We start from the raw sequence: 10347 nt of genomic DNA, 5'->3' as shown, positions 1-10347 counted from the left end.
CCCCTTCCTCTCTCTCCCACCCCCTTGCTTCCAGGCAGAAACTGTTCTGCCCTTATCTCTAAATTTGTTGAAGAGAGAGTATAAGTAATAATAGGAAGGACCAGTGTTTTTGCTAGTTGAGATAAGGATAGCTATACAGGGAGCTGACTCGCATTGCTTTCCTGTACATATGTGTTACATTCTAAGTTGACTCTTCTAGAACTGACCTTTTCTCTAGTTCCTAGCCCCCTTCTCCTCTGTCACTTTAAAGTTTCTGCATTAGTTCCTTTGCACTGAGGACATCAAATGCTATCATGTTTTTTGACAATACTGGGGTTTGAACTCAGGACTTCACACTTGCTAGGCAGGCCCTCTACTGCTTGAGCCACACCTCCAGCTGTTTATTTTGTTTAAGATACAAGTGATATCATTTACTCTAAGTTTAAAATTAAATTTCTACACCCTTCATAGTCATCATTTTAAATGGCAGGAGCCAGTAATTCCCAATTTGGCAATTGACAACTCATTTCATCTTTTAAGATAATCATGTTGCCAATTTTAAATTAATATTTGTAGCAGCGCAGACGGATGTGTGCACATATGAATGTGTACAGTAGAAAGAGGGAAAAGGCTCCTGTAAGATCCTTCCAGAGAGTTATTGCTTAGTAACATTGGGCTTTTTAATATCCAATACTAACAAACAAGTGGAAACCTTATGTTTTCTCTTTTTATTTGAACACCTGCCTTGGTAATTTTTCTGAAAAAAGAAATTTAAAGATGAAACATAAATATAAAACATTTCCATCAGATCATTTGAAATAGAAAGACCAAGAGAAGTTTATTCAAGCTAGATAGAAAATTCACAACAAGTACTGGAGTTCAGATTCTTTCAAGCTCTTGCTGAAAAGTCATGAGGAAGTCATTACTTTCTTGGGACTGGAGAACAATCTGTGTCCAGGCCTTTATTTGATACACAGCTCAGGATCCTAGAGCTCTTCCCCAATTATCTACTCACTCACACCAGAGCCACTGAGGATATTTATGTAGTTTCATTGTGCAAAAGTGCCTAGGTGAGGTCAGGTGGGGCTGAAATCCATGGGCTAGACATCAATTGTGAGGCAAAACCTAATTTTTCTCCTCCTATTTCATAAAATATCTGCAGATGAGCAATATTCCTTTGTTTAATAAAACCTAGGAAAGTGTAGTCACCTTCCCTGTTCTTATGATTCTTCACTCATCACTTCCTAGTTATTGGTGAGGTGTTTTAAAGTTGTATGTTTTACTTTCTCTGTTCCTTGCAACTTCTTTGAGGTCAAGGAGCAATGCCTTCTATTTCTTCTGTTCCCCTGGTTGGTTACTAACATAACAAACGGCAAACTGTAATCATGACTAAATGACATTTAACTATAATAAATATTAGATACCAGAAATTAAAGTCCCTAGTATGTTTATATCTTTGTGCTGTGAACATATACTGAATATTTCAGTACTTAGGTTTGAACTCAGGGCCTCACACTTGAACCATTTCACCATCCCTTTTTTGTGTTGGGTACTTTTGAGATAGGGTGTCAATTTTGTTTCGCAGATTGGCCTCCAACCATAATCTTCCTGATCTCTGTCTCCTGAGTAGCTAGGATTATACAAGTGTGAGCCACTAATGCCTGGTTATTATATATTTTATACACAAATTGTAAACCTGAATAAGTTTTCTTTTTACTTTAAACAATCAGTTTTTTGGGGTTTTTTTTTTTTTTGGCAGTACTGAGATTTGAACTCTGGGCTTTGCGCTTGCTAGGCAAGCATTCTACCACTTGAGCCATACCTGCAGTCCTGAATTATTAATGTAATTAAGAAAAGGTAAAAATGATAGTCATTTATAGTCCAGCATATACATTCATTACTTCTGTAGATCTGTTTGCATGTGAAATTCCTTTCAGCCTGAGGAATTCTCTCTAACATTTCTCCTGGTGGAGGTTTGCGATGAGGACATCTGTGTTCACATATTTGGCAATGCCCATTTCACCCTCATTTTTGGAGTATATTAATCTTTTCCCCTTTCTGCACTTTAAAGGGGTCTTTTCATTGTCTTCTGGCTTCCCTAGTTTCTGATGAGAGGTCAGACATCACACTCATCATTGACATTCTGTAAATTTTTTCCCCCCAGGTAAGTTAAAGATTTTATCTTTAATTTTCAGGCAGTTTGGCTATAGTATATCTACATGTGGTTTTCTTTGAATTGATTGTACTTACAATTTGCTGAGTTTCTCATTTCTGTTGGTTGTTGTTTTTCATAAAATGTGGGGAACTATTTGAGCATTACTTCCTCTAAGATGCTTTGTATTTTTCCTCCTCTTCATTTGTACTGTCAAGCACATGCATATTAAATCACTTGACATGGCCTTGTAAGTCACAGAGTAGCTTCTTATTCTTTTTACATCTTTTTTCCCAATGAGAGCATGCCTACTGACCTGTTTTCAAGTTCACTGATCCATCTGCTGCATCTTGTTTGCTGTTGAAGACATCTAGTGAAGTTTTCATCTCAAACATTTTACTTTTGAGTTCTAGAATTTCCATTTATTTCCTTGCTTTTTCTAGTTTCATTTCTGTGTTGAGGTTCCAATCTGTTTACTCATTAGTTATTCTCTTCATCTTAGTCTTTGTTTATTTTTTTGTTAGTATTAGGGTTTGAACTCAGGACTCCCACTTTCTAGGGAAGCACTCTACCACTTGAGCTAATGCTCCCAGCTCTTTATAGCTTTAGTTATCTTTCGAATAGGGTCTTGCATTTTTGTCCAGGGCTGGCATTAAACTGAGATCCTCCTACCTATGTAGCTGGGATTACAAGTGCACATTACTACTCCTAGCTTGTTTGTTGAGATGGAACCTTGCTAACTTTTTGCTGGGACTGGCCTCAAACTGTGATCTTCCCTATCTCTGCCTCCTGAGTAGCTAGAATTAATCTTCATTAAATTCTTAAACATATTCATAATGGTTGTTTTAAAGTCCTCTCACCTGATAAGTCCAACACCTGGATTATCTTGGAATCTGTTTCTGTTAAGGACCTTTTTCTTGATGATGGGCCACATTTCCTTGATTTTTAAATGTTCAAAGATTTTATATGGTATGCTGAACATTGTGAATAATACTTTGTAATGAGTTAAATAATGATTTCTTCTTTGAAAGGACTGGAGTTGATTCTGGCAGTTAGATAACTAGAAGATATATTAAATCCTTTTCACCCTGACTTTAGGCTTTGCCAGGGTGCCTGTATTTTGATGGCTGCCTTATTCCTAAGTTACAGACCTCTGTGTAATATATGACCACCATTCCAGGACTTGGCCTTTCTAGAGTTTCATCTGAGTGTCCAAGGGGCCAGCATGGGTTGCTCTGTTGTAGCAGGAACAGAACTCCAAATCTGTTGGGATTGTCCAACCCTGGAACCCCTGCTCAGCATGGTCCCCAACAGCCACTGCCTACGGGGCTTCTTGAAGTCTCATGTTGTCTACCCATAGTTGATACCCTGCAGTGAGGTCCACACAGACTCCATGGGCAGCTCCCTCTTGTCCAGCACGTGGCCCAGCAAATTCCAATTACACTCACGGCTCCACATTGTCATCTCTGCCTCCTCAGTCAGCACAGCCATTTATCATCACTGGAACCCATCTTCTTGTGCATTGTTTTAGAACATGACCCTGGGCAGAGTTCAGGTGAACAGGGTGCTCACTGTTTATAGATCCCTTATGTCAAGGATCCCATTCCTTCACTGTTTCTTTCCTATTGCCTGAGAACACTTGCCCATATATTTTGTGGATTACAGTGAAAGGGTAAATCCAACCCCAATTATTCTATTACTGCCAAACATGAGTCATCAGAGTCCAGAGGAAACACTATTGTGAATACTATGTTATCATTTACTGAATGGATGGATGATACAGCTCTCAAGTCCATTATTAAAAACAACGCATATGGTGCTCTGGAAGGAAGCAGAACCTGTACAGCAGGAAGAGATTTGTTCTTCTAGGTGGCTAAGCCTCCTTCTGCAAGCTCTGAACAAAATAGAGGCAGGAAAAACTTTCCAATGAGTTTTGCTGAAATATAACAACACAAACCCCATTCTGAAAATGACACAAAGAAAAAAAATCATGCACCTGTCATTCTTGCATTCCCTCTGTCCTGAATGGCCTTCTGCAGACCCACTGAACTCATGTGGTGGAAGGAGGACCAGACAACTTTAAATCAGAAGATCCTGATTTGTCACTTCCTTGCCATTTAGTTGCTGTAATCTTCAGCACTTCTCAGCCTTAGTTTCTATTTGTAAAGTGGAGAAAATAATACCTCCTATCTATGGTATAGGGCATTTGTGATGCTAAATGTATGTGAAAAATCATTTTGAAGATTTGTACTTTAGCCTCCATGTACTGAACTTAAAAATGGGATTTGTCATAGTCCTGCAAGAGTTGTTACAAGGATCAAATGATTTGTGAATGATGCATAAAAATGAGCCTGGTAGAGAACACTCAATAAATAGTTAATTTGTATTAGCTAGCTATTGCTGCATAACAAATCACTTCATGTAATAAGTGTGATATAAAATGACAGTTGTTTCTCCTGTCTACAGCTTGTTGGGCAGCTCTTCTGGTCAGTTTGGGGCCTGTCTGTTCTTACACACATGGGTGGGACTCATCTAACTGACATCCAATCTATGATGGCCTCAGCTAAGAGGCTGGATACACAACACATGTTTCATTCCCAGAATCCCCTTGTTCCCAGGGCACAAGACAGGAAGTGGAAATGTGAGGATTCTTTTAAAATCATTTTTAATTGTCTAATAAAATGTTTATATATTTATGGTATACAACTTGATGTTTCTGCATATGTATACATTATTGAATGGCTACATCAAGCTAAGTAACATACCCATTATCTCACAGACTTACCTTTTTTTTGTGACAAGAACACGTAAAATCTATTCTCTTACCATGTCTCTGGTGTGCAATACATTGTTAGTAACTATAGTTTCGATGTTGTACAACAAATCTTTTGAACATCTTTCTTTTGTCTAACTGAAACTTTGTGTTCCTTCAGCAACACAGCCCCTACCTCGACCCCCACCTTCAGCCCCTGGAAACCACTGTTCTCTGCTTCTTGGAGTCTGACTTTTTTTTAGTTTCCACAGATAAGTGAGAGCATGTAGCATTTGTTATTTCACTAAACATAACGTTCTCAAGGTTCATCCACATTGTCACAAATGGTAGGATTTTCTTCTTTTTATTTCATTGTGTTTATATGCCATGTTTTTATTTATCCATTCATCCATTGGCAGACATTTAGATTGGTTCAGTATCTTGGCTATTGTGAATAATGCTGCAATGAGCACAGGAGTGCAGATGTCTCTTTGACATACTGATTTTATTTCCTCTGGATATATACCGAGAAGTGGGATTACTGGATGGTAGTTCTATTTTTAACTTTTTGAGGAACCTCCATATTGCCTTCCATAATAACTGTACTAATCATGCAAGAATTTTCTTTTTTTTCTTTCTTTTCTTTTATTGTGGTACTGGGGTTTGAACTCAGGTCCTACACCTTGAGCCACTCCACCAACCATTTTTTGTGAGGGGTTTTTTCAAGATAGGGTCTTGTGAACTATTTGCCTGGGCTGGCTTTAAACCGTGATCCTCCTGATCTCTGCCTCCTGAGCAGCTAACATTACAGGTGTGAGCCACTGGCGCCCAGCATGGGAGAATTTTCTGAAGCTCTTACTTCCAGCAACATTGCTTATAACCTAATTGAAAATGCGATAAGTACAACCAAGCCAAGAGTCAGTGTGGGAGGGCACTGCTGTTGAGCGTGGAATTATGTCATTAAACATTGGTTTATTAGTATAATCAATATCCTTTACCCTTGTTTACCACTGTTATTTTCCTCTAATTCTGCAAATAACTTACCAGTAAGTTATAAAATAACCTTCCTTTACCTCTACTTACTTTTTTTGGGGTAGGGGGTAGGGCTGAGGTTTGTACTAAGGACATCATGCTTGCAAAAGCAGGCACTCTACTGCTTGAGTCACACCCCCATTCCATTTTGCTCTGGTTATTTTGGAGATAGAGTCTCATGAACGGTTTGCCCAGGCTGACCTTGAACTGTGATCCTCCAATTCTAAGTCTCCCAAGTAGCTAGGATTACAGGCGTGAGCCACAGGTGCCTGGCTCCCGTCTATTTACTTTTAGAGCATGCCATTCACATTAGAACAAAACAACCTGGGGATGGCAGAGAATGGACTGTTGGTTATATTTTTTTCTGGAAATAATTGGATCTCCAAATAAAGGACTCAATCAGTAGCTCATTTTAAAAAAGGTATATGTTGCTTTGTCTCCACTACCTTTTTTTTCCCCACCTCTCAATAGCCAGAGATAACTGCAGATAAGAATTTAGTGTTGCTGAGATATTTTGGAAGATGTTTTCCTATATTGTCTATCTATACCATTCTCCTTATCGTTGTCATACTTAGGGATCTTTGTAAGTAATAAGGAAATTGTGGAAAATTCAAGGACTAGAGTATGATAGGGGAAAAAACATGCTGAAATACAGGGAGTGAGTAGAGTAGAGGGAGGTGAAAACGTTAAGAAAATTTTGGGAACCAATCATAATTGCTTTGTAAAGTTGCGTGCAGTGTGCCAAACAAGATATCCAACCATCTCAGACTCATTCTCTTTGGTTTCATTTCCCCCACGACCCACCTCTGAAGTACAATGTGCCGGCAGATCTGGTGGGGACAATTTCTTTTGCTTTCAGTGGCCCCTTGCCTTTCCATTTGCACACCAGCAAAGCAGAATTCAGCACAGCAGAAACAGATAGAAGGAAAGTTTGAGAAGAGAGGTGACTTAAACCCCCTATCTGTTAGGAAGCAGCCTTGCTCCCTTATTCTCAAGGAAACAAGTTGTGGGGAACGTGACACAGGACTGACATCCAGGCTCCTCTGCTGCTGCTACCTCTGGCTGTGCCTAGGAAGTGATTCTGCTTCCACTCATAGGAGCCAGGACCTGCAGTTTCTATTCCATGCCCTTCTTCTTTGCGTTCCTTCACTGGCCTTGCTATTAAGTCACACCACGCTAAGGTCTCTTTGGTCGCAGCTAGTCTTAGAGTCAGAGAATGTTATTCCTGGAAGGAAGGCCCACAAAGACATCCAGCTCAAATCCACTGTGCAGCAGGAGAAATGGGAGCGTGAAGGTGGGGAGACAGCTTAGAGGTCAGGGTTCTGCCTCTGAGCAGGAACGCTGCAGGAAAGCTGTGCTTTCTCCTGTGGCAGATCCACGGCACCCAATTACAAGGGTTCTCTGGGTTTCACGGATCACATCAGCTGTGAGGAACAGTGACATCATGCTGGCTAGCCCCTGTTCTAGATTGTTTCCTCTTACATGTGCACACACACATGCGTGCAGGTATGCTCGTACATGTACAAGCATACGCACACGCATACACGCCGTGTGCACACACACGCATGTGTGCACACACATATACAACACACACACTCACAGGCCCTCCCTTGCTCCTTCAGCCACACACTGCAGTTATCATGGCAATGGTTAACCCCAAGATGTGCCTACCCTTCACCAGATTGATCCAGATGTGTTTGAATCCTATTTGGGCCCAAAGTTAGACAACATAAAGTACTGTGCTGTGGTACATATTATTTCACCAGTTTGGAAATCTTGTTACAAGGGTGTTTGAGCCTTCCTCTCAACAGCCTGTTCTCTCACTTTAACTAAACTTTAATTTGATTCTACAGACATGAAAATCTTCCCAGCTGCATTCAACAATGGTATTTTCTTCCCAAGTTAAAAATGTGATACAAATTATTATTCAATTGCTACTTTTGGAGTTATCCAAAAAGTGGTTAGTTTTGAGGAAGTCTTAAAACCTCTAAATTGATACCTTAAGATGCTTCCTATTACTCTTTGGGGAAAAAAACATCAACACCAAACATCTATTTGTTAATAAGATGGAGGTTGGAATTTCCTTAGACTTCTTACACTATTTTGTGTAGGATAGAATGAATTCAGGAAACTCGGGGGATAGACTAAAAGTGAATTTTTCATTTAGACTGTTTATAAAATCAAAAGCCCATACGCCAATTGTGGAAAATATAAGACTCTAAACATGACTGACTCTAGGAAGACTTGGTATGTTCCAGAGACTCTGAGATGTTGTCACTAGAACCAGTTGGCCCTGTAGAGTTCCCAGACATTAATGAATGCAAGACAGGAGACTGGGTCAGTGTCCATCAATCCAGGATGTAGTCAGTTTGTCATTTTGCCCTAAATATTAATCTTTAACATAAGATCCTTTTTCTAATTTATGTTGTTCTCCTAAACACCCAGGTCCCAACCAGCCTGTTTGGGTGAATGTGGTGGCCTGTAGTTACCATGATTCTGGGTAACTTCCACCACACACAGGGTGCAGGCTTGGTTCTGAGGTAACAGGAGGCCTGTGGGCTCTGCCGTCTCTTCTTTTCCTTTCATAGGGACTGCACCAAAAGGATTGGGGAAGAGCCAGAACAGGACTGCCCTGTGAGGCCTGCTTACATCACCTTCTACAGAAGCAGTCTGTGGGATTTATTCCTTTAATTTCCAAGATCTCTGAAAAGCAGGAAACTCTGTCCTACCCCTCAGCGGGATGAGATCCATTTATTATGACAATCTGCTTTGGTCAACGGTCAGATCCTCACCTGTAGTGACGGTGGAGGAGTAAGACATAACCAGACTCTGTAACCAGCTTTTGGACCCAACACTGGCCAACTTTATTTGCCCCTTCACTCACTTACTCATTTGTTTGTTGAATGAATGAATCCTACTTTCTGTACACACTCAGTGAAGGCCTACATTAGTGATCCTTGGTCTGAGGAACTCAGCTCTCTGCACCATGAACTGCACAAATGAGCTGCCAAGGTATAGCCATTGAGCAAATTTTATTTTGATACAGGTGAGAGAATTTTGTGATTACAATGATATCTAGCAGAGGGCATGCCTCAAGTACCAGACCTGTCTAGTAAGTGCAAGGCCATGAGTCCAAATCCCAGTACCACAAAAAAAAAAAAAGAAAGAAAATGATTGCAATAATGTCTGTTTCTAATGCTGAGCGGGTCCTACAAGAGAGTGCAGAGTGAGACACAGACACTGCAAGGAATGACAGTGTAGCTGAACTGTAAACCAGTGCCTGAGACGATATGGTATCTTGTCACAGAAGGTCTTTGTCTTTGGAGCACATAAAAGAGCATGATGAGGGCTGTAAACAGTTTTTCTTCAACAGCCATCACGTTCTGCAGAGTGATCAAGTGAAGGCCATGTTAACTGGGAGGTTTTATAGACACTATAAAAGTTATTAAACTGCAGGAGTGAGTTCAGTAATTTATGGCTGCCTTCTGCTTCAGCTCACAGCCCAAGTCATACACAGATAATTACAACAGAATGGATTTAACAAATGTCAGGTTGAGGCATAGAGAAAGTTGATTTTTTTTTACTAACTCACAAAGGGAAGGAAAGTGATCAAGGTCAATACAAGCCATTGCAGGCCAAGAAAAATAGCTGACATTATGGTGGAAGTTTCTAATTGTCCCCCTTTTATGAAGACCATGTGTGTGGGTGGGGCACATGGTCACCACCTAGCATCAGACTTTCCAGTAATTGTGCAGTCATGCTACCAGGAGTGAGCATCGGTTTGCAACATCAAAGACATAGCTACCCTGGACTCTCTCTCTGTCATGTAGGTAAGCCCACTGCAGGCCTGGGGACGATGGCCATACCCCAGGAGAAAGTGAGGGACCCAGCTATTAGGAACCCAAGTCCTTCAATGACTGTGTGGAGTAGTGCTGCCCTGCCATTGCTGTGCCACCCCTTCTGGACTGCTTGAGAGAGAACTATAAACTCTAACTTAAGGCACTCTATTTTTGCTGTCTCCTTGTTTCAGCACTCAACCTGCAGTCTGACATGATATTCAAAGGCACAGTGATGCGAAACAATAAGGTCTACCCAGGGAAATCCTTGTGAGCGAGGCATGGAGGAGTGAGTTGGTGGGAGGTTGCAAAGGCGAGAATCAGTGTAGCCTAGTATGCAGGGAACTTGTCTGGCTGCTGACATTGGTGACAGTGATGGGTTATGTAGAGAAAGCCTCTGTCTTATAAGGGTTAGAATGAGTTCTGTCCTCTTCCAAAGAGTCAGTCCTAGCTCCAAAACCAAATAGCTAGCCATGTTTGAGCGTTGCCTCTAAAGGCCCAAATTTGTGGCCATGCCATTTCATATGCTGTGCCTTGCTCTGTGAAAAAATGGCCAGGTCCTCATTCTGTGGTGCAATTTCCAGCTCTGAACTTGT

The sequence above is a fragment of the Castor canadensis genome, chromosome 9 (genome assembly GCF_047511655.1).
Source record: "Castor canadensis chromosome 9, mCasCan1.hap1v2, whole genome shotgun sequence".
Lineage (NCBI taxonomy): Eukaryota > Metazoa > Chordata > Mammalia > Rodentia > Castoridae > Castor > Castor canadensis.
This window is presented reverse-complemented; position numbering follows the sequence as displayed.